The sequence below is a fragment of the Pteronotus mesoamericanus genome, unplaced genomic scaffold (genome assembly GCF_021234165.1).
Source record: "Pteronotus mesoamericanus isolate MK-2021 breed Mesoamerican mustached bat unplaced genomic scaffold, CSHL_Meso_final contig_100, whole genome shotgun sequence".
In the NCBI taxonomy this organism is placed as follows: Eukaryota; Metazoa; Chordata; class Mammalia; order Chiroptera; family Mormoopidae; genus Pteronotus; species Pteronotus mesoamericanus.
This window is the reverse complement of record NW_026554999.1, coordinates 18,502,849-18,524,864: the sequence shown is the minus strand read 5'-3', so window position 1 is coordinate 18,524,864 and position 22,016 is coordinate 18,502,849.

Below are 22,016 nucleotides of genomic sequence, written 5' to 3'. Positions count from 1 at the left end.
TTGGGGATGGCTTCTTGTACAGCTTTTGATTTTCCTGAAGTTTCTAATTGCTTTCTTTATTCTTATTTCAAAAGAATAATGTGCCTTCTCCAAATAGAGCAAGTCCTCACCTAACGTCACTGATAGGTTCCTGGAAACTGTGATTTTAAGCAAGTGACATATAAGGAAACCAATTTTATCACAAGCCGATGTAAACAAGAATTGAGTTCTTTTTTAAAAAAATATTTTATTTATTTATTGTTAGGTGGAGGGGAAGGAAAGGAGAAAGAGAGGGACAGAAACATCGATGTGTGGTTGCCTCTCACGCACCCCCTGACTGGGGACCTGGTCCGCAACCCAGGTATGTGTCTTGACTGGGAATCGAACTGTTAGCCTTTGGTTCACAGGCCAGCGCTCAATTCACTGAGCCACACCAGCCAGGGCAAGAGTTAAGTTCTTAAAGGCATATTTCTGGTCACAAAACATCACCAAACTTCTACATAAAGACCTGAAACACTCTTTTTTTATTCTCTTTAATTTTTTTTGTATATTTTTTTGATTATGCTATCACATTTTTTTCTCCCCTTTATTTCCCACCACCCTATACTTCTCCTCCCACCAGCATTCTTCCCCCATAGTTCACGTCCACGGGCCATACATATAAGTTCTTTGTCTTCTCCATTTCCTATACTATTGTTAACCTCCCCCTGTCTATTTTGTACCTACCCTTTATGCTTATTCCTTGTACCTTTTCTCTGCCTTGAGAATGGGAAGTGAAGAGGTAGACCCACAGCTATGCTCAGGGTTATGCACTAAGATTTTACCTCTTCTGATTGGCTTCACTTGGAATGCAATGTGCATCAGGGAGCATCAGGAAGCTCAGAACTGAACATTTGCCTTGTTGGAAAATGTCTACCATTTTTTTGAAGTCTGGCATCCTTTGTATTACCCCAAACCTAGGCCATTGTGTCAAGATTCAGTGAAATGTTTAGAAAGCTTAAAAAAAATTAAATTAAATTAAAAAAAAACAAACCAGAGGAACAACTTCTCCCCACTCCCTCTACTCCCCATTCCGCCTCCCCGCTGTTAACCCTCCATGTGGTCTCCCATTTCTGAGATTCTGTTCCTGTTCCAGTTATTTGCTTACTTTGTTGTTGTTTTTGTTTTTGTTTTTTAGGTTCAGTTGTTGATAGTTTTGAGTTTGTTGTCATTTTACTGTTCATAGTTTTGATCTTCTTTTTCTTAGATAAGTCCCTTTAACATTTCATATAATGTGGGCTTGGTGATGATGAACACCTTAAACTTTACCTTATCTGGGAAGCACTTTATCTGCCCTTCCATTCTAAATGAGAGCTTTGCTGGATAGAGTAATCTTGGATGTAGGTCCTTGCTTTTCATGACTTTGAATATTTCTTTCCAGCCACTTCTTGCCTGCAAGCTTTCTTTGGAGAAATTAGCTGATAATCTTATGAGAACTCCTTTGTAGGTAACTGTCTCCTTTTCTCTTGCTGCTTTTAAGATTCTCTCCTTATCTTTAATCTTGGGTAACATAATTATAATGTCCCTTAGTGTGTGTTTCCTTGGGTTCAACTTCTTTGGGACTCTCTGAGCTTCCTGGGTCTCCTGGAATTCTATTTCCTTTGCCGGACTTGGGAAATTCTCCTTCATTAATTTTTCAAATAAGTTTTCAATGTCTTGCTTCTCCTCTTCTCCTTCTGGCACCCCTATGATTCGGATGTTGGAACATTTCAAGTTGTTCAGAGGTTCCTATGTCTCTCCTCATTTTTTTTTTTTAATTCTTGTTTCTTCATTCAGTTCTGGTTGAATGTTTATTTCTTCCTTCTACTCCAAATTGCTGATTTGAGTCCCAGTTTCCTTCCCTTTGCTGTAGGTCTCCTGCGTGTTTTTCTTTATCTCACTTTGCATAGCCTTCACTTTTTCCTCTATTTTGTGAGCATACTCAACCATTTCTGTGAGCATTCTGACTGCCAGTGTTTTGAACTGTGCTTCTGATAGGTAGGTTATCTCTTCATTGCTCAGTTGTATTTTTTCTGGAGTTTTGATCTGTTCTTTCATTTGGACCATATTTCTTTGTCTTGGCACTCCTGTAACATTGGAAGGGGCAGAGTCTTAAGTATTCACCAGGGCGGGGCAACCCATGTTGCTGTGTTGTGGCTCTGTATGTGGTGAAGGGTTCAGAGAGGGAACAATGCTGCTTGCTCAGCCCTTGACTGACTTTCAGTCACTTCTCCCACTACCCACAAGCAAAACTGGGCCCTTCTGGTGCTGATTTCCAGGTGGGTGGGTGGTTTGTGTACATTCTAGGACCCTGTGGGTCTCTCCAACAAACTCTCCTGTGAGGGTAGGAGTTTCTCCTGCTGATGCAACTCCTACAGGTTTTTACAGCCAGAGGTTTTGAGGCTTTCTTTTCCCATGCTGGAATCCTGGGTTGTGCAGTCTGCCTTGCTCCCCAGTTCCTCCTGGTTTATCTGCAAACAAATGTGGGACCACCTGGTCCTCCAAGCGCTGCCTTGCCATGTGTTCTCTCTGCCCCCTACTGCCCATTCCTGCCCCTCCTACCCATCCAGATGAATGTTTCTTCTTTAGCTCCTTGATTGTCAGACTTCCATACAGTTCGATTTTCTGGCAGTCCTGGTTGTTTTTGTTTTTAAAGTTGTCGTTGTCTTTCTTTTGGTTGTGTGAAGAGGGAAGGTTTATCTACTTATGCCTCCATCTTGGCTGGAAGTCCCCAAACACTTCTAATATTAAATATTGATATAAATGTGAGCTATAATGCACTTAAGAAAAATGAAGAAAAACAAGAATGATTTTCCAACTGATTTATTTCAGTTCAGAGTCAAGGGGGAGATGGAACCTCTCCCAGCAGCTCAGGGCACAAGATGGGCCCCACCCTGGATAGAAGCCCCCTTCCACACTTACTCAGACTGGGACAATGGAGACATGCCGGTTCACCTCACATGCATGCACAACTTTGGGATGTGGGAGGAAACCCATGCAGACATGGGGAGAACGTGCCAACTCCACAGAGACAGTGGCCCCAGCCAGGAATTGATTTTTTCCCCCCTCATCAACACTGTAATGAAGCCACATTATTTGAGGACCTGCTGTACTAAAACTGACTCAGCTTTGTATGCATCTCCTTGCGCTGACACTGTCTGGTATTAAAAGCCTCTACTTTCATTAATACTTGCTTTATTGACATATGAGCATTTTTGTTTATTTTGTTTCTCTAGCAGCTTTAAGCCCTTTGAAGCCCCAAGGTTTTCTCAGCTGTAGGACCCAGAATGAGGGGTGGCAGACCTGACAGGACATCTAATCAAAGAGCCCATGCGTAGCTTCCACTCCTTCCTGATACTCAATCATACTGTTCCTTCTAGAACACCATCAATCTAGAGAACTTTCTACTCTGAGGAATCCATGGCTTTGGAAAAGTTTTGAGGATCCCCTTCTTGGAAGAACTCCCACCATCATTAGCATTTTATTTTTACCCACCTCTCCCATCCCATACCCAGTCCTGCTTCAGGAATTGCCCACAGGGAGCTGCTGGTGAGGGACCATATTCTTCTCCTTCATGAAACTCCCATAGATTGACCCCAACTGCCCACACTGGAGAATGCGAGCCCTCCTTCACTGGCTATGCTTTCTATTTATTGCGCACTTGGACTCTGAACCTGTGAGGCTTCTCTTCGGAGGAGAAAAGATGGCCAGAGGGGAGGAGGGGGTTGAACACAGCTAGGAAGAGAATCTTGACTGACCATCTTCTCCTTAGGTGTGTGAGCCATTAGGCTCGGGTTACACCAAATGCCAGGGTGAGGGGAATGGGAGACAGTAGCAACCATACCTGAAACCCCTATCTCTCCCAGGCAGTTTCTGACATTTTTGAGGAACAATCTTCCAGTTTTGGGCTGGGAGGAGATAAGAAAATATTATTTAATTATACCCCTGTTTTTAACATTTCTTTCTTTCTTACTCAATGAAGGAATTACCAAAAATCACATCTATGATCAAATCATATTCATTAAATACCTACTATGTGCCAGGTCCTTTATTCATACCATCTCCTTACAACCACACAAAAGGTAGGTGTCCATTCTAGAGAAGATTACATTGAGGTCCAGATTCAGAAATCTGTCAATGTCCCCTTGGCTAGGAAATAAGGGGACTGGAGTTCAAACCTAGTCAGTCTGATTCTCAAGGGGTCTTACTGCCTGGATAGGATGTGGCTTCAAAAGGAAAGGGCAGGGTAAAAGATATGAAGGTGGAATCTAACCAAAACCCAATCCCCACAGAGGGCCAGCAGGTGCTTGGATGTAGGAAAGGAGCTGGGGCCAGATTGTCCTTTGGCTTTTCTCTCATGGGCAGCTAGGAGCTAGTGCAGGTGTTTGGGTGTAAGCAATGCAATGATAAGAGCTGGGATCATGAATTCAGCATCCACTGCAGACAACATAGATTAGAAAGCGAGAGTTGTTATGAGGCTGTGTCAGTAGCCAGAGGAGAAGCAATGGGAAGGGAGGAGCAGTAGGATGGACCAGTGTGAGAGGTAGTGAGGAAATATGAACACAGGTGGGCCACAGGTTAGACCTGGGGTGAGCAAAGAGTACCTCCCCCAGACAGGCAGAGTGCAGTCACTGCTTCTGGGCAATGTTCACAAAGGGATGGGGAGAGGGAGCAACTTAGACTCTCATTTATTCATTCCACAGTAACTCCTGGGCTCCTGTTATGAAGCAGACAGTGAGCCTGGTTCTGGGATAGAGCAGGGGACACAGTAGATAGCAGACTGCCCTCTCAGAGCTTTCATGGCTGCCACCCTCTGAGAGAGACCTTTCTGAGCAAAAATTCCCACCTCCCCTCCCTCACTTCTTTCTTCTGGAGAAATTTTAGGGCTCTGGTGGGAGGTTCCAGGGAAGGGGAGACTCTGGTAGATGCCCCCGCCTACTATTCATCTTCTGCCAAAAGCTGATTCTTTACCCAGAATATGCACAAAGTCACATTCATTTCCCAGGAGCTTTTCCACACCTGTCCCATCTTTCAGTTTCACAGGAGGAGTTTTTGTCTCAGTTCCACTTGAGGTCACTGTGAATGTCCATCAAAATGGCTGCCTTGAAATTTTAAAATAATGAAATACTGCTATACATCTCTCAGAATAACTGAAAAAGGGAAAAAAATTAAAACTAAAATTATCAAGTGCTAGCTAGAGTCTAGAAGAATTCATGCATTGCTGGGGAAATGCAAAATGGTACAGCTGCCTTGGAAAACAATTTGGGAGTTTCTCCCAAAGCGAAACATACATTTGAGGCAGGAGATAGATAGGAAACCCTGAGGCACTGCAGCTGTCATCAGTCAGGATCCTGATTTCCGAGAATCGCCTTCTGACACCTGATAGTAATTAGCACTGTGCTTTCCTGCCCAAGTGGGTAATCAAGGGGGATTGTGGGAAGTTGCATGAGTAGCAGCTTAAGTAAAAACCCTATAAAGCCTGTAACTGTTCAATAGAAGAGAATTATTCCTGGGCCAGAGATGACCCACACCCTTGTCTTGGGAAGTGTACTTTCCTTAGTAAATTTCCCTTTTGCCTTGCTTTATAGTACCTATGTGGTCAATCCAATTCTTTGCTTGCAACCACTGAAAGCTTGGACCCCAACTTCATCTGTAACACATTTACCATACAAGCTATCAATTCCATTTCTTCAGAAGAAAATAAAAACACATGTTCATACAAAAACCTGAATCTACATGTTTATAACAGCATTATTCATAATCACCAAAAACTAGAAACAATAGGAAGGTCCATCCAGTTAGTGAATGGATTAAAAAAAAACAGCAACCCAGTGGTATCTCCATACCATGGAATACTACTTAGCAATAACAAAAATTGAACTACTGAGACACAACATGGATGAATCTCAGAAGCATTATGCTGAGTAACAAATAAGATGACCTACTTTTTAGAAAGACAACTAGACACAACCATGCCTTATCAGACCATCCCCCAACCCATAGTAATATAAAATAAATAATTCAGACATCTATGCTATTACTTTTAAAATATTACTTCACAAATGTGAAAAATAAAGGTTAATATGAAATAAAGGCTTAATTATGTATTATGTTGTATTGTTTACTTTCTGTTACATAAATTACATTATTTAAACTAAAAAACATTTAACAGTGGCAACTGGTACTAATTAAAAGCAGTTTTCCACCAGATAAGTATTAATTAAAAATATAATATGGCCCTTGCTGGTGTGGCTCAGAGGATTGAGCACCAGCCTGCAAACTGAAAGGTTGCTGGTTCGATTCCCAGTCAGGGCACATGCCTGGGTTGTGGGCCAGGTCCCCAGTTGAAGGTGAGCAAGAGGCAACAGAGATCCGAGTATCTCTCACACATTAATGTTTCTCTCCCTCTCTTTCTCCTTCCCTTCCTCTCTCTCTAAAAGTAAATAAATAAAATATTTTTAAAAATATGTATAATATGTGTAAGAAAAATATAACAATATTTTTATACTCTTTCTATCTTCCAATATGGCCATTTATTTTTTAAAAATCTATTGAATATTTAAATCACATAGATTAATTACTATATAATCTTAAGATACATAAATGTAAGACTTCTAAAAAGAAAAATGTAAATACAATAGTATTAACTAAACAGGTATATTTAACACAAAACATGTCATGTTTCCTTCTGTCTCTGCTCCAGTAGGATATTTTCACTCTTCCACCTTCCTTGCCCAGTAACACTTCTCTGAACTGCCTGCAGCCTATAGAATACCCTTCTTTTCTTTAGTGGTAAAACTGACAAAGACCAACATAAAATTCAGTTTGACTTTCGGCTCCACTCTTAAGCCCACATTACACTTGTTTCTATAGTCAGTTCGATGTGATGATACCAGGCTAAATATCCTCTCAGCAAAACTGTTTGAGTGTGGAATTCTTTGGATTTTACTTACTAGCATCAGCAGGACTTTAGACTTGCAGGAATTAATTTCTACCTCTCCAAAAATGTTCATCCTCTTTGTATTTAAAGGCTTGTCTTGGTAGGCTAGCGGTTTGTCAGTCAGGTTCCTAACATCCATAAATTCATCATAGAAACTCTCCATGTCGAAAATATCATTCATTTTAAAACATTTCAAAACCCACAAAGTGTTATCACACATTAAACCTCTTTTCTAGGAAAAAAATAATTTCAAAGAAGAGAAGTCATTAGTTCAAGTGACATTAAAGTTGGAGTTCAAATATGTTTCAGTTTTAGTAACAAAATCAGGAAGTCCTGTCTAACTTCACTGTCCTTAATTGGTGATTTTTTAAATTCTAAAGCAGTATTATTTCCAAGAAATTAGTCATTTTTCCACCAGATAAGTTTTTGTCACAACGTACATGTACATGGAACCAGCCAGGTACGCTTAATTTACCTTTTTCTGTGGGCTCTTCAAAGGTCATTAAAAAGTTTTGGAGAAACAGTATAAAAATTTCCATTTTGCAGTAACCCCTTTCTCCACTCTTATCCTCAATATATTTCCAAATTAAAAAAATTTTTACACTTTGCAAATATTATTTTACATCAGGCCAACACTTTAATGTCTTTTCTACAAGACATCCCGTAGGCATATGTCTAATGAGACTCTCTCCTTCCACTCCTAGAAATAAAACAATCTCATTAAGTGCTTCTGCATGCTCTGAGAAAACTGGAAAGTGACCCAAAATTTCATTATAAAAGCCTCAATACCACAGGTAAATCACACCTCTGTTTTCTTTTTAAAGATATAGTTATTTATTTATTTATTTATTTATTTATTGGAGAAAGAGGGGGGAGTAAAATTAATGCCAACCAGGGACCAGACCTGCAGTCCAGGCATGTACCCTGACCAGGAATCAAACCAGTGACCTTTGGCCTTGTGGGGTGATGCCCAGCCAAATGAGCCACACCAGCTAGGGCAATTGCACCTCTTTTTAACAGTGTTTTAAAAGGTGTGCAGGATAGTTAGCAGGTAAGATTTAAAATTTTTTCTTTGATAAGAAGTTCAAAGACTGAATGGAATTTTTCGAAGTTTACATTTGCTACATTTGTACCACTTGCCAAATATGCATATGGATGAGCAAAGTCCAGTTTGGACAAGACATCAGCAATCTTTTATTTTATATGTTCTTCAATTTCATGGTGGTCTTCATGGAAATGAGGGCAACAATGTGCAACTCCATCTTTCAAAGCAAAATACCTAAGAGTTGGGGAAAACAGGTTTTTGTTGCCATGTTCAATACTGCTTGATACTGGAGTGTCCAACCTTCGGGCATCTCTGGGCCACCCTGGAGGAAGAAGAGTTGTTTTGGGCCACACATTAAATACGCAAACACTAACGAAAACTGGTGGGCAAAAAAGAAGTTTTAAGTAAATTTATGATTTTGTGTTGGGCTGCATTCATAGCCATCCTGGGTCGCATACAGTCCTCAGGCCATGGGTTGGACACCCCTGCTACGTGCACCTGCTGAAATAGCATGCATATTCAGCTCTGCACTCTAAAGTGTCTACATGTCTGTTAGCAAAATTTCTCCTCTTTTTTTCTCAACAGAACATTTTATTTGCAGCCTCTGAACCAGGAAACATACATTTACTTAGTTTCATAAAGCAATCAAGGAAACAATATAATAAGGAGAGTTTGTTTGTGTGATAAGCGCAGGCTAATTCAATGGCTGCAATGTTCAACTCAGTATCTGCATCTTTTTGGAGGATTAAAAAAACTGATTGATTTAGAAGTACGTGTCTCATTCTGGTGTGAGATTTAGCCTTCATACGTGGTGAACAGATCTGTCTCTTCCCAGCCAGGCTGCTTGCCCAACAGGATCTCACCCCACTATGAGAATAGTTGAAGCACATCTCTTGGAACCAAATAAGAGTGTGTCGCCTCTCAAGCTAGAGCTGGTTTTCTGAGTGACTTTTCTAGATTTATGCACAACTTATCAACTGTGTAGATGGAAATACAGGAGGTATTCATCACTGCTGCTTCTAGGTCTTACACCTAACTGAGAGAAGTGGGAGCATGCTTGGCAATGTGGGCGATATGAGGCTTTCATGAATATAATACCCTCAATTCTCTGCATTGAGGGGGGCAAGCGTTGTGAGCAGATTCAGCTCCTTGGGTGCAACCTGCATTCATGAGCCAGGAAGCAAGTTGGGTGCACAGATGGGATACGTCTTTGTCATATCCATGGGCAGGACTCTGCTCCGTTCAGCCCCCTGGGAACAGAAGGTGCTCTGTCAGATTGGGATGGACTAGCAGGAGGTCAGCTGGTTGGAAAGATCCTGGGAAACACAGAGGGCTGGGCCACCTAACCACAGATTACCTACAAGCTAGAACAGTGGGAGAAGAAAAGTAAACCCGCCTGCAGCCTGAGCCCCAGGTAGAGGGAAATATCTCTTGCTGGTGGATGATTCCATTGTTTCCAGCTCATGGCCATTCCAGAAGCTCAGAGAAGGAATAAAAACAGTTAAGAGTGATTTTTTTAAATAAAGGAAGAAAGAAAAAACCCATCAAAATGGAAATCAAACCATAAAATGCTTGAAGATGGGTAGGTGCTCACAAAACTCTCTATGGGAAAACCAGTGACTGGGATTGGGATGTTCAGTGACTGAGGACATTCATGTGTGCTCAAATTGCTTGTGACGAGTCAATTTTTTGCCACAGTGGGATGCTAATTCTGTTGGACCATGTTTTTCCATGCCTCTGAGAGTCACAGACTCCAGGAATCTGGCAGAAATGGGGGACCTGTCAGAGGATGGATATGGGGTCCAGAAATAGTACAGAGCCGGTTAAGAGTGATGAAAAGATAAAGGAGGCCCAGCCAAGCAGCCAGGCATTGGGACTCACCTCAGCAGCAGCTTGGGGGAAGGTGAACAGATTTTCGATGCCCTGCTTTGTCAAGTGCAGCTGACTAACAGATCCACTTCCTGCCTCGGTCACAGGTGAGCCAGACCGTTGCTGAGACACCTGTACACGCCCTGCAGCAAGAAGCCAGAGAAGAGAGACATGGAAAAAGCAAGCAAGGGCTGGCAGGGAACTCAAGAAACTGGCAGTCGTTTTTACATCTTCAACCAGCTGTTTTAGCTTCACAAGAGAATGTCACATTAACCACGTCAAGCCTATTACTGTCACCCAGTCACTGACTCCACCAGGAGCGAGGACTTTCAGACATCTGTGACTACACATATTTCCAAGGCAGAAGGATGTGTTTCTAGAATTCCTGGTAGCTTACAGCCGTAAGCAGGGAAAACCTTGCTTTTAGGGCGGGCTTCTTTCTCTCCCTCCTGAGTTGAGCACCAATCATTCACCCACCCATCTGTCCATCTATCCATCTATTTTTTCTGTCTATCCAGAAAATATACATTCAGTATTGACTGTGCTTCAAGCACAGTGTAAGCTGTAGGAAAGGATGGTGAGTGAGGCACTACTCCTCCCCTGCAGGAGTGCACCTCCAGGTTTCTGACATTATCCAAGTTTTCATTCCCAGCAAATGGTGTCTATAACTTGTCAGACAAACACAAATCCAGACTCAGGGAGAGATTTTAATTAGAAAGAAAGACTATTACAATAGTGAGAACACACCCACCTCCGAGATCTGCATGTTAACATTAAACAGAAAAGACTCTTCTTTCTTAGGGTAGAGGAGAGGCGAACCGTATCTTTGGAGGGGAAGCTGAACAAGCAAGGGAAATACCAGTGAGCTCTGACAGGAAGGTGTCTGGCTGTGGTGAGCAAGTTCCCAGGAGAAGTTGATAGGGGTAGACATCTCACTTTTTTAATGCTTGCTCAAGCTTGGGAGGAAGCTGAGTTCAGGGGTGTGTAGGAGAATGACAAGCCTGCCTAAGTGTGGTCAAGGCAAAGCAGAGGGTTGGCCATGGGTAACTGTGGACACTTGGTCCATCTCAAGAGACAGATGCTTATAAGTGACAGGGAGTGGCAAATACAAGACCACTGTGATGAATTTCATTCCCCAGTCATTTTCCAATAATCATCCACTCACATGCTCACATACAGACAGACCCCATGGGGCTTCTTTCTGTCTTGTGCTGATTTTGATTGATTTACTATATATTTTAAATATTTTTAAAAATATTTTATTTATTTATTTTTAGACGGAGGGGAGAGAGGGAGAAAGAAAGAGAGAGAAACATTAATGTGTGGTTGCCTCTCGCACATTCCTTGCTGGAGACCTGGCCCACAACCCAGGCATGTGCCCTGACTGGGAATCGAACTGGCAACCCTTTGGTTCCCAGGCTGATGCTCACGCCACTAAGCCACACCAGCCAGGGCTATTTTAAATATTTTTTTAAAATTTATTTATTAATTTGAGAGGGGAAAGAGAAAGAGAGAGAGAAAGGTAGAGAAAGAGAGAGAGAGATTTGTCATTCCACTTATTTATGCATTCATTGGTTTTGCTTACTTTATATTTTCTATTTTTTTCTGGCCTACAAACAGTATCTTCCCTTGTGGTGGGTAAAATTCAACCTAATTATGCCTAGAACATATTACTATAGCCAAAGAAAAAGGAGGAAGTGGTTCAAATATATTCCTTCATTCACTGAATAGAAAACCCAGAAGATGGACATAGATTTTGTAACTTCCACACCTTGAGAGGAAAAATACAATAAATAAAACTTCCTTTTACAGGAAATTATGAACTACATTTTATTATTATTTTTTCAATTACAGTTGACATTTAATATCACTTTATATTACTTCCAGGTATATAGCATAGTGGTTAGACATTTATATAATTTTTGATCTCTTTCATCCGATATTTCAGGTACCCAGCTGGCACCATACATAGTTATTACAATATTATTGATTATATTCCATATGCTGTACTTTACATCCCTATGAATATTGTGTAACTCCCAATTTGTACTTCTTAATTACTTCAACCTTTTTCACTCAGCCACTAAAATCCACTCCCATCTGGCAACACTCAGTTTGTTCTCTTTATCTGTCAGTCTGTTTCTGTTCTGTTTGTTCATATATGTTGCTCTTTAGATTTCACATATAAGTGAAATCGTATGGAATTTGTCTTTCTCTGCCTGATTTAGTTCACTTAGCGTAATAGCCTCTAGGTCCATCTATGTTGTCGCAGGTGGCAAGGTTGCATTCTTTTTATGCCTGTGTAATATTTCATTGTGTATCTGTACCACATCTTTATCCACTTCATGTATCTATGGGCACTTGAGATGCTTCCATATTTTGGCCATTATAAATAACACTGCAATGAATATAGGGATGCACATATTTTTTCGAATTAGTGTTCTGGATTTCTTCAGATAAATACCCAGAAGTAGGATTGCTGGGTCATATAGTAGATCTAATTTTAATTTTGAGGGGACTTTCCATACTGTTTTCCATAGTGGTTGCACCAATTTGCAGTCCCAACAATAGTGCACAAAGTTTCCTTTTTCTCCACATTCTCACCATCACTTGATGTTTGCTGATTTACTGATGATAGGTATTCTGACAGGTAGGTGATATCTCATTATGGTTTTAAGTTGCATTTCTCTGATGATTAGTGACTTTGAGCATCTTTTCATATGCCTCTGGGCTATCTGCATGTCCTCTGGAAAAATGTCTATTTATGTCATCTGCCCTTTTTTTTGTTTCCTTCCTTCCTTCCTTCCTTCCTTCCTTCCTTCCTTCCTTCCTTCCTTCCTTCCTTCCTTCCTTCCTTCCTTCCTCTCTTTCAGTCTTCTTTTCTTCTTTCTTTCTCTCTTGTTGTGTGAGTTGGTGAATATCTTGTCCCATTCAGTAGACTGATTTTAGTTTTGTTGATAGTTTCCTTTTCTGGACAAAAATTTTTTAGTTTGATGTAGTTCCACTTGTTTATTTTTTCTTTTGTTTCCATTGTCTGAGGAAAAGTATCCAAAAAAGAGTGATTTCAAAGAACTTACTGCCTATGTTTTTCCTGGAAGTTTTATGGTTTTAGGTCTTACATTTAACTCTTTAATTCACTTTGAGTTATTCTTGTAGAAAGTGTAAGAAAGTTTCATTTTTTTGCATCTACCTGTACAGTTTTCCTAACACCATTTATTGAATAGACTGTCTTTATCCCATTGCCTCCTTTGTCATATATTAATTGACTGTATGGGCATATGTTTATTTCTGGGTTTTCTATTCTGTTCTATTGATCTTTTGTCTGTTTTTATGCCAGTACCATGCTGTTTTGATTACTATTGCCTTCTAGTATAATTAAATGCCAGGTAATGTGATACCTACAGTTTTGTTCTTCTCTCTCAAGATTGCTTTGGTTATTTGGGATCTGTGGTTCCAATAAATTTTAGGATTATTTGTTTTAGTTCTGTGAAAAATGTCATTGCTATTTTAATAAAGATTGCATTGAATCTTTATATTGTTTTGAGTACTACAGACATTTTAGTGCTGTTAATTCTTCCTATTCTTGAGCACAATATACGCTTCCATTTATTTGTATCTTTTTCAATTTCTTTCTTCAGTGTCTTATAATTTTCCAAGTACAAGTCTTTTAGCTCCTTGGCTAAATATATTCCTCAGCATTTTATTCTTTTTGGTGCGATTGTCAATGGGATTGTTTTCTTAATTTCTTCTTCTGGTAGTTTGTTATTGGTGTATAAAAATTCAACAAATTTCTGAATATTAATTTTCTATCCTACTACTTTACTGAATTTATTTATCAGTTCTAATAGTTTTTTGGTGGAATCTTTAGGGATCTCTCTCTCTATATATAGTATCATGTCATCTACAAATAATGGTTGTTTTATTTCCTTTGTAATTGGAATACCTTTTATTTCTTTTGTTTAAAAATCTGATTGCTGTGACTAGGACTGCCAACATTATTTTGAATAAAAGTGGTGAAAGTGTACATCCTTGTCTTCTTACTGATCTTAAAGAAAAAGGTTTCAGCCTGTTAATATTGAATATGATGTTAGCTGTGGGTTTGCCACCTATAGGCCTTTATTATATTGAGATATATTTCCTCTTTTCCCACTTTGTTGAGAACTTTTAGCATAAATGGATGCTGGGAGAATCAACATGGTGGAGGAGTGAGTGGAAGTCACACTGACCTCTTTCCAGCACCAACCTGGAATTACAACTAAATTGTGGATAATTCACCTGGAAAAAACAACTGAAGAATAATGAGAGAGGAGCCTTATAACCTCAGACAGACAGAAGAATCAGCTTTAGCACAACCTAGCTTGTAAAGAGTGCGGTAGAGACTCGAGAAGAGGGACAGGGTGCCCACGGGTGGCAGCACCAGAAGGATATTCAAACAACCAGTTGGAGCCCCCTGAGAAGAGCAGGATCTAAACCATGAGTGGGGATCTCCAGCTTACAGCATCAGAGCCCAAAAAATCTCACAGATAACAGCTAGCTGAAAAAAGCAGCAGTTTTGCTCTCTGCCAGAGACAGGTGGCTGGAGACACAAAGAACCATTTAAAGAACCAACACATAGCTTTTTATTTGCAGCCACTTGACCTGCTCTCTGGCAAGGCAGGGGCAGAGTGGTCTAGAGACACTTGAGGGGAGACTGGGGAAAAAGGCTTTGGGGAGAGAATTGACAGAGTAGCCAGTGGGATCCTGGTGCTGACTCCTCCCTTGTATGGCAGCAGCTATCTGGCTCAGACAGACCACTCTCCTGAGACGTAGCAGCGTGAGAGGACCTAATAACCCCACCCCCAGGAGGGACTCTGCCCCACCCTGTGGTGTCTAAGCTGGCCTGCTGAGTGCAGAGTGACTAGATTAACAGCTAAAGGAGACAGCCACAGACAGTAGATTCCTGGAAATCTCGAACAGACTGCCTAAGATCAGACAGGGTCAACATCTGACATCATCAGAGGCAGATCCAGAAAGTAAAAACAGTGGTCTCCTACCATACAAGTTCACTCCACAAAGTCAGGAAATCAAAACAGATCAATTTAAGAAGCAGAAGCAAAAAAGAAGAGTCTCACAAATAATGGGAAGAGAAAGAAACACCCTCCAGTCGAAGGGAAAGGAGGAATCCCCAGAAAGAGAACTAAATGGAATATAGGCAAGTAAACTATCAGATATTTAGTTCCAAGCAATGGTTCTAAGGAAGCTCAATGAGCTCAGTGAGCTCAGAGAGAATTATAAAAAACTACAGAGAAACTATGAGGAACTTACTGCAAACTATCAGCATAAAAAAGGACATAGAAACTATCAATAAGAGACAAGAGGAAATGAAGAATACAGTTTCTGAGTTGAAGAACACAGTAGAAGGAATCAAAAGCAGGCTAGATGAAGCTGAGGACCGAATCCATGAGCTGGAGGACAAGGTAGAAAAAAGCTCCCAGAAAGAGCAAGAACATGAAAAAGGAACTCAGAAAGAATGAAGAGGCATTTAGAGAAATGCAGGACAACTGGAAACGTAATAATATCCATATAATACCTGAAGGAGAGGAGGAAGAGGAAGGGTTGGAGAACCTGTTTGAAGAAGTAATGATGGAAAACTTCCCAAATTGGAGGAGAGAAAAAGTCACGTAAGTCCAGGAAGCACAGAGGGTCCCACTCAAGAGGGACCCAATGAGGCCCACATTAAGACACATCATCATTAAAATGGCAAATATCAAAGACAAACAGAGAATCCTAAGGTAAGCAGGAGAGAAAGAGCTAGTAACATATAAGGGAGCCCCAATATGGCTAGCATCTGACTTCTCATCAGAAACACTGCAAGCCAGAAGAGACTGGCAAGAAATATTCCAAATATTGAAAAGCAAAGGCCTGCAACCAAGACTGCTCTACCCAGCAAGGCTCTCAATGAAAACAGAAGGCAAAATAAGCAGTTTCCCAGACAAAAGAAGACTACAAAAATACACCTCCACCAAACCAGCACCGCAAAATATACTAAAGAGACTGCTGTAAGATGTAGAAAAATTTTCTGTGAATACCCAGTTCCTTTTAGAGTTGCCAATACTTGATCTTACCAATATTTTTAATACTCATTAATCTGATTGTGACAATGATGTTATTTTAATTGTTCCTTTACTATTTGTTGAAACTAAACCTGTTTTAGTATATTTCTTGCCTATTTTTTTTAAAGCTTTAAATGACTTTTTGGTATTCTTTATCCATTTATTGATTAAAGGTTTGTAGAACTTTTTTCCCTAAAAAAACCCAAAAACCTATTAACCATGTTTTAGATGTATTGCAAATACTTTTCTATTCTATTCCTTGTCCTTTAACTTTTTTAATATGTATATTACCATATAGTTAAATGTTTAATATAGTCATATTGCCAATATTTACTTTATAGCTTCTGGGGTTGAATATTTTACTTCAGATCATGAAAAATATTAGGTCTATTTTCTTCTAAAACTCCTTAATTCTACATATTGATTTTTAACTCACCTGAATATTTCTTGTATAATGTGTGAAATAGGGCTCTATATTTGTTTTATTTCAAGTAATAATGGTCAATGCACCTTATTTGTTGAATAAGCCTTATTTTACTCATTATTTGAAATATCAACTTAATCGTACATATATTAATCAGATATATACGTTTGTCTCTAGAATGTTCATTATATTTTGTTGATCTACTTGATTATTTCTGTGCTGGTGTCATGTTGGTTTAATTGCTGAGACTTTATAATGGTTTTAAATTTTTTAAATATTTGATAATTAACTTTGACATTTAAAAAAATAAATAAAATCAATCTGCATTTAAGAAGGAAAGAAAGAGAGAGAGATGGAACCTTTTGCGACAACATGGATGGAACTGGAGAATATTAAACTAAGTGAAATAAGCCAGTTGATGAAATACAATTACCATATGATCTCACCTATAAGTGGACTCTATTCAACAAAATAAACTAATGAACAAAATAAACCACAGGCACGGAAACATTGAGGAGACTGAAAGTGACCAGAGGGGAGGGGGAAAGAGGACAATGGTGGAAAGAAGGGGAAGGGGCTAGACAAAGAACATGTATGAATGACCCATGGGCATGGACAACAGAGTAGGAATTGACTGTGGGAATGGGGGGTGGGGTGGGAGGGGTGGAGGGGAGTGAAGGGGGAAAAACTGAGGTAACTGTAATAGAATAAACATGATTTATAAATTAAAAAAAATAAAAGCAGAAAAAAAGACATATCCATCCATATGTTTATTACAGCATTGTTTACAATAGCCAAGATATGGAAGCAACCTAGGTGTCCATCAGTAGATTAATGAATGAAGAAGAAGTGGTGCATATATACAATGAATAAGATTCGGCCATAAAAAAGAATGAAATCTTGCCATCTGCAGCAACATGGATGGACCTAGAGGGCATTGTGCTGAACGAAATGAATCAGAAAGAGAAAGATGAATGCCATATGATTTCACTTGCATGTGGCTCCAAAAAGCAAAGTAAATGAGCAAGCAGAACAGAAACAGACTCATACTGAAAACGTTTTTGATGGTTGCGAGATGGGAGGTGGGTTGGGGGACTGGACGAAAACGGTGAAGGGATTTAGAAGTACAAATTGGTAGTTACAGAAGAGTCAAGGGAATGTAAAGCACTCCATAGGGAATATAATCAGTAATATTGTAAAAACTATGTATCGGCTCAGATGGGTACAATTGGCATGATCCCTTTGTAAGTTATATAAATGTCTAATCACAGGATTGCACACCTGAAACTAATATATTATATGTCAACTGTAATTTAAAAATTAAAACATTTACAAAAGTGAGGTATAACAAATCCAGCCAAGTGCACAGCCGTAAGTAGACAGCTTGATAAAGGTGTGTGTGCATGCACCGAGACAGTGTTGCTTTGGAGGACCCTCTCAATCCTACACAGAACCTTCCAAAAATATTCCGATTTCTTTCACCAGAAATTAACTTGGCCTGTATTTGAACTTCATATAAATGAACTCACACATTACATAGTCTTCTGTGTCTGCATTTTTCACTCAGCATCCTGCCATGCATGCTACTGTTCATGTGTGGCATTCGCCGATATGAATATACCACAGGTGTTTTTTCTCCATTCTACTTTTGGTGGATATGTGAGTTATTTCCAATTTCGGACTATTTCAAATAAAGCCTCTGTAAACATTCTTGGGCTTGTGTCCACCAAAACACTTGTTGGTCTTTTGAAGGGCATAAGCACTGATTTCTATTGGTAAGCTCAAGAGTAAAACTGCTAAATCATAAGCAATTTTAATTGTAGTACCTTTAATTTTAATATACTGTTGAAGATGTTTCCAAGTGGTTATACCCATTAACCTTTAGCATGCATAACTTTTATAATAAGAGAGAAAATGTCATTTTGAGAAATAAGAGAGAGCAAGAGAAACCTTTTTTTCTAGACAAACTCCATAATGAGTAAATTTAACAATATGTAAAATATATTATCTTTTGCTTAGATTGATAGAAGTATTGGGGAGAGGTTTAGCTTGGTGGCTAGGAGCTCTGGTGTTGGAGTCCGACAGCTAAGTACAAACCTCAACCCTGCAAAACACCAGCTGTGTGACCTCAGCAAATTACCAGTCCTCTTTGCTTTTTGGTTTCTTTGCCTGTAAATTGGGATAATTAATATTGTCACCTCATGGGATTATTATAAGGATTAATAAAATAAAGTTTATAAATTCCATAGTGTATGCCCAGAATATGGTAAGAGTTTGATAAATGTTAGATACTGTAGACATTATCAATATTTATACTAATATATGGTGACCATACCAATTTCAGCCAGTCTAAATTTTTATTTTACCTTTTTAAATAAAAATATATTTTATTAAATTTTATTAAACAAAAGCCTTTTTTATTAAAAAGCATTAATAATTAATTCTCTATTCCCACTCTTTCCCATTTCAACACTGATCAATTCTTATGAAGTTCCTCTGTTCTCTACAATTGTGGCAGCTTAAATGGTTGGATGCCTCACTTGGCTTTAGACTCAATTTAAGGACCAGTTTGCTAGAATGTTGCTAAAAGAAAATGCATTTAATTTGTCAAAACTGAAGTAACCCATAATACACAAGGAGACGTGTTTAAACAGTAGACAGTTGATAGAAAATATATAAATGCTTTTATTCTTCTTATTCCATGCGGACTTAAACTTAATTATTAAATCCACATTCACATGTCCAGACAAAGCACACACAATTAGCACAATTCAAATGACCTAAAGTACTCATTCAACCAAGGGGATGATGCAGTGTCTTTTCAACTAATTTAACCCCATAAGTTGGTTTTATATTCTACCCATCATGGGGTGTTTGGATAGCTTTTTTTTTTTTTTTTTTTTTTTTAATCCACATCAAGTCTCATTAGAAGCACTGGCCATATTTTGAACCAAACGCAAGACACTTTATAATTCAATCTCTTTTATATGCCAGTCACAGTAGATCTTTCATTTTCAATATAATGTTATTCTCTATTGAGTCCTAAGGCAAAATCTTGTGATTGAACACACGTGTGTGGGTGGGTGTGTTGCAAATGCAATCAATTAATTGACACACTACCACTGAAAAGGCTCTGCTTGCTCTATCTCCAATTTTCCAGCAGAATTGCTCTTGTCAATATCTTCATATTAGAGACTCGCAAGGTAAAGGTATTTGTTAAGTCTGACTTGACAACTTACTGTCTCTACATGGGACCTTTCCTAGATCCCTGTACCTGCGCCTGGCTTTTTCAGGTGAGAACACACCTCATTCCTGAAAGGACAAGGCCCTCCAGGTTCGCTTGCCCAGTGTTCACGCAGTCATGGTTCTTTCTCTGCAGATGGTGCCTCTTGTTATGCAGACAGTAGGTCTCCCTTTCCCTGTGCAGTGTCTCATGACTGAGGTTCTGATGTTGAATCTGAGGTAAGGCAGTCATAGCAAGATGCCACTCCCTTTCCTTTACCTAGCAAAATGCATGGCCCTGAGATCCAGGAGGAAGCATCGAGAACAGTATCACCACCAGGGAGTAACAGTCCAGAGATCTACTGACTCCAGTAACCTTTAGAGATAGTAGTTGTAGTTGCATTGTTGTTGGGTTGTTATTCAGTGTCACGGGTGGAGAGCTGCATTCCAGGCACCAGATTAGGAAGCAGAGGATCCCACTCAACTGCTTCTTCCTCAAAGAAGCAGTACCTCCCTTTGTCCTTTTATATTAATGGACTTTCTCAAATGATCGTTGACAGTCCTCATTCCTGCTGATCTTTTAGGAGACATTGGAGTGGGGGGCACTCCTTTCAAGTCACCTTGTGGCAGACAGGTTTCTGATGACTCAAGGCCACATCCCAGTCAGGGCATCTGGTTTCTACAGCTCAGAGAATTACTGTTCCTGATAAATTGCTATGAGTTCCAAGGTTACTGTTGTTATATTGCATTCTCTGACTATTTTCTGTGTTCCCCTCCACCCCCTACCAAACACACACTCACACTCCTCAACCCATTATATTCCATGTCCATGTGGCATCCAAATGTTTTCTGGCAAAACACACTGGGGAGAGCTAAGCCAGCACAGCACCTGAAACACTAGGTGCTCTAAATTAATAATTTAAAAAATGTCAGTGAATGACAAGATTTGGAGCCCTGAAGTGAGGGACAGATGTGGGGATTTCACCTCCAAACCTCTGCAGATTCTCGCAGGGCGCATGCCAGTGGCAGAGTTGGGCTTAAGGGATACCTGAGGGAGGGCACACCTTAAACTGCTCAACGATTGGTTCCTCGAAGGGAGGGAGTGATGGTGAGCTCCCATCCCTGGATAAGTACAACCACCTAATGGGGACATTGTAGAAAAAGAATTAAACCTTAAATGGGGAGTTGGATTAGCAAATCTTCAGGGTCCCTTTCAACCCTTGGATTTTATGAGATTCTTGAGGGAGAAAAGAGGGAGAGGTGGAAGGAAAAGGAGACCAGAGAAGAGAGAGTGGAAGGAAATAAACGAACAAAATTTAAAAGGAGACAAGAAGGAAGGCCAGAAGCTGGGGACCATTCCGTGCATGTGTCAAACATTCAGACAGAAATGCGGGAGTTCCAGGAAGGCTGGTGTCTCAATGGGCAGTCAGTAAAGTGTCATGGCACCCTTGCACCCCCAGACCGCACCCGTTCCTGTCCTGTGGGTAGAGTCTTTGGGCCTAGCCTTGCTCAGGGACCATGAGGCCTAGATGAACAATGTGTGTTCACTGTTAAGAAACTTGGCCCAGGACAAAGTAGTGTCAGAACTCTCAGAAACTCTGCACATACCTTTGGGGGACCTCAGAATCCTAGGGGGAGAAAAGATCAGGAGAGCCTCCAATTCTTAGGGCAGTGGGGACAGGAAGGATCCATTCTTCCCCTTTCCCCCCTTTCCCATGACCGGAGGGCTGGGTTGGGCAAAAAAAGCACTTTAGGGACCCAGCCAGGCCTGTGCCCAAATGCAATCATGTGGGTGGATTTTTAAACCAAACATGGGAATTTGGCCAGTCCCTGCTCCCTGCTCAAAGGCAGCATTTTCAGGTAGAAAAAAAGTAGTTCTTTTCCTAAAAGGCTATATCTCTGAGCTGTGTCCCTGGGAGTGGGTGGACTGCAGTGTCAGGGCTCAGGCTGTGACTTGCAGTCCAGCCCTGGGAAATGTCATAGTCACCATCTCTGCCAGGAGACAGGCTTGGGTAGCATGATGGTGTCTGGACCTGGGACTGGTCCCCAGCCTGGACTGGTCCAAATGGGAAGACCTGGCACACACTGAGAGTGGAGGTGTAATCTTCATCTGCCTCCTTCATTTCTGTTCCTTTCCTCTTCCATCTCCCTTCCTGGCTACACTCCCTCTCCTACAGGGAGATTCTGCTGAAATACACAGTCAGCCCCAACGACAGCACTTTAGGCTCATCCTGATGCAGAGCACAGCATCCACTGTGGATCTGTCCCTCTGTCTCTCCTCTTCTTCACCCAAGAAGCCCCGTTTCTGAGATTATCAAACCAGTGTGCTTTCAACCTGATCCTACATGTGCACCCACCTTAGACCCTCTGGCTGCCTCACACACTCCGGCAGTGGTCCACGCTCCGTTCTCTGAGCATTGCCCCGCC